This window comes from Danio rerio, chromosome 12, assembly GCF_049306965.1.
Source record: "Danio rerio strain Tuebingen ecotype United States chromosome 12, GRCz12tu, whole genome shotgun sequence".
NCBI lineage: Eukaryota > Metazoa > Chordata > Actinopteri > Cypriniformes > Danionidae > Danio > Danio rerio.
In genome coordinates, this window is record NC_133187.1 from 3,735,001 (window position 1) to 3,738,748 (window position 3,748).

Here is a 3,748-nt window from a genome sequence, read left to right on the forward strand (position 1 = left end):
GCCAAAGAGCCTAGGCTGGTTTAAGCAGTTTTTTTTCAGTAGGGTAAGCATTCATTTAAGCACAAAATGGATCCAATATTGTGCCGTCAGGAGCAGCAGACGAGTGCTGAAACTCCCATAAAAAATACGGTGGTAAAATAATGTCCTTATTTTAAAGACATAGTTCACAACAATGGAATATAATGCAGTGCCTTTTGTACGGCCTGAGACCCACTTTATATCGTATATCAATCAGGCAGTGAAGATTATTTTTCTTTAAGGAAATCAGATCTTAAACACAACCACATCTGATGCAAATATCTATGAAACGCAATGATTATTGACAAGACTGAACATGACCCTGCTAAAAAATCCAGCTTAAACCAGCCTAGGCTGGTTGGCTGGTTTTAGCTGGTCGACCAGGCTGGTTTTAGAGGGGTTTTGGCCACTTCCAGGCTGGTTTCCAGCCATTTCCAGCCTGGTCTTAGCTGGTTAGGCTGGGAGATGACCAGCTAAAACTAGCTTGACCAGCCTAGCAGGCTGGGAGCCCAGCCAAAACCAGCTATGTCCAGCTTAAACCAGGCTGGTCAAGCTGGTTTTAGCTGGATTTAACTGGTCATTTTCCAGCCTGACCAGCTAAGACCAGGCTGGAAATGGCTGGAAACCAGCCTGGAAGTGGCCAAAACCCCTCTAAAACCAGCCTGGTTGACCAGCTAAAACCAGCCAACCAGCCTAGGCTGGTTTAAGCTGGATTTTTCAGCAGGGCATGGCTGAAAATTAAAAGTCCCCATGCACAAACCCCAGTGTAGGTACAAACTTACCTCAAACTCCATAAATCAAGAGAAGAAAACGAAGTCACCGATCCATTAGAAACATGGCTTGATCATAAATAGTAGTACATTATAACCAGGATAATCCCATCTACATATGTATATAAACTACACCAGATTCCAAAACGTTACTACACCTGAATTAAATGCAGGTATTTGCTTAATTCTGATCTACATCTCGCACACAGACTGCACCTGGACCGTCTAAGACTTGAACTTGATTTATCCTGCATCACTGCGGAAACAAAAGCACTCGGCACACACTGAATATTTAATTGAAGGATGCAGAAGCAGGACGTGTAGTCTTACAGTTCAGCATGTTCAGGTCAGTTTAGTTCAGACCTCAATAGAAAGCTCAGGGAAAACCTTACACCATGTTAAATCTCTGACGTGTGCTTTGGTGTGGTGTGTTTAGAGTTGGAGACGGTGTGAACGGAACAATGTGTATTAGTTACAGTAATAACCCAAGCTTTAGCCTTCATTATTCAAGAGCAATCAGGGCCTTTTGACACCGTCGCAATCGTTCGCAGCATTGATAACCTTTTGTAACTCTATACATGTAATTACTGAAGTATTTGACCGGTGCATCGAATTTTAATTACAATTTGACCTAGAATCTAATTTCTTTTAGTAATTTGTAAATATACATCTGAAACAAAACCTATTACATGATGGAAAAGTGTATAATTAAGTGAACTGTTCTTAATAATATATGCATATATATATATATATATATATATATATATATATATATATATATATATATATATATATATATATATATATATATATATATATATATATATATATATAAATACACATTAGATATTAGATAAATACTAGAATTTAGTAACTTTTTTTTTATATTTTATCCCATGCAAGAATTGGGCTTCCATGCCAGAACTGGGCTTGCCAATGCTGTGCAAACTAATAAAAAAAATCTGATCAGAAATTCAACTAATGCACTTTTAGCCAACCATTTAGGATTTAAACAAGTAAAAAAAAACAAAGTATTTCAGCATATAAAGGGTCACACAACACCAGAAGACATATTTTGAGATTTTCGCATCTGGAAAGGGTGAAATCCTGATTTGTTGCTTGTTTTCTTAAAAAAAAAAATAATAATAAATAAATAAATAAAAAATAAAAAAGACGCGGTTCCAGTTGGTGTTGTTTGTCCGGTCTCTACAGATTTGGCAAGTGTGTGATCAGTGTTTTTTGTGTATGTTTATTCAGAGGCAAAGTTAGTTTGTATCGTCGGCGGTACTTTCAGTTTTTAAAGACGGACCTTAGTCAAAATGATTTAGTTATTAAGTTTACAGTAATATCACTACAATATGGAAAATCCGCCACAGCTCTCAGATCTGCTTTAAATGATGCTCCATGAATCAGTCCACCTCCCCTGCTTATGTGTTGACCCTGTGCACCAAATGAAAATCTCATGGGGGGATGTTAATGGTCCTTATTATGAGCATTTAAAGGGTCACGAAACATCAAAACACATTTTTTGAGATGTTGACAGTCATATATGTGTCCCACGCTGCTAAAAACACTTTTAGGACACATATTTCACAAAAAAAAAGTAGTAAAAATCTGTTGTTTTTGCATTATTTCGAGCAAATTCATTCTTCCTGTTTGAAACGAATTTTTAAAGCTGGATCATGGCGATTAGATTCTTGTGTGTATTCCAGCGTGGAGACCGGCTGTCTGTACCAGCGAGTACAACGTGACGTGTTTGAGCTTGCAGCATTAATTCATAAGACTTGGCTCAAACCAGTCACTGCACTCTATTGTGAATGAGGTGCAGCTTCATTAATATGCATGATAGCTTCGAAGACTGTTTTACCTGTAACAGTGTACAGACGGCAGAGAGATGCCAAGTTGTGTTGCCAAAACAAGGTGGAAGAAGAATTGTTTGGAGACACGGGTCAGTGTTTTGTTTCTAAGGGTGCTTTCACACCTACACTTTTGTTTCGGAACGCATCTCGTTTGCCCAGTTAGTGCGGTTCGTTTGGCATATGTGAACAGGGCAATCGCGGCCTCTGTTCCGCGCCAAAGTAATCGCTCCGAGATCGCTTGAGTGAGGTGGTCTCGGCCCGATTGAAACGAACACTGGAGCGGATCGATTGCAGTGAGAAAGCGATCCGATCCGAGCGCGGTTATATCACAGTGTTTTATGGATATGTATTAGGCATACGGCTATATGAAGAGAGAATTATGAGTAGGGCGGGAAGTTTCGCGAGTCTCCGGATGCCCGCAAACGAGTGATGATCTCCCGGTAATCTCGCGTCTCCTTCCCAGTCCTTAAATAGGCATCATCGCGCACCCTTCTCACCCCTCCCCACTGCATCTCTCCTCAGACACATCGCGCGCGCTCCCTGTCAATCACCATCAATCCACCACCTCTCCTGACAGCTGAGCGGGACGCTACAAAATAAACCCTGACACTCTGACCAATGTGAGGAGAGTTTACTCGCACGTGACTTGTTTTAGCTCTTTTGGTCCGATTAGAAACTTTGCAGTGTGAAAGCGAACCGCTCCAAGAGCAAAGAGCAACAATGTAACAATTGTTATCTCTGTTTCGGAACAACTGAATCGATTCACAGGGGTGAAAGCAGCCTAAATGTGCTGCAACTAAGTTTTTGTTTTCATTTCCCGCTATGAGAGCACAGCAGGACTCAGTGTGGATTACAGTGCAAGCGACAGAAATACGTTTGTACGTAAAATTTTTTCTTAGCTTTTCGCAACAGGAAAATGTTGACATCCCGATTTGCTGCTCGTCTCCTTTTTTAAAGACGCGGTTCCAGTCGGTGTTGATAGTCCTGTCTCTACAGATTTGGCAAGCAAGCGATCAGTGGTCTTTGTTAATTCGGATGGCAAAGTTGGTTCGTATAGTCAGCAGTACTCTTTCAGTGTTTAAAGACATTCCATAGTCAAAA

General features: G+C 40.4%; 1 protein-coding gene across 3 annotated transcripts in view; it reads right to left on the reverse strand.

Moving 5' to 3' along the window:
• The window catches only part of LOC108191691 (uncharacterized), an 11,871-nt gene extending 10,360 nt beyond the window's left edge, over positions 1-1,511 (reverse strand). The window contains exons 1-2 of one of the 3 annotated variants that reach the window (XM_073918069.1): positions 746-1,511; positions 1-340 (exon numbers count right to left, since the gene is read on the reverse strand). The exon at positions 1-340 is cut by the window's left edge and continues 1,621 nt beyond it. The gene's annotated coding sequence lies outside the window, so the exon portion shown is untranslated. The remainder of the gene's footprint in view (positions 341-745) is intronic. The other 2 variants (XM_021480206.3, XM_073918070.1) reach the window with 2 other exon arrangements.
• Between the last annotated feature and the right edge of the window lie 2,237 nt (positions 1,512-3,748).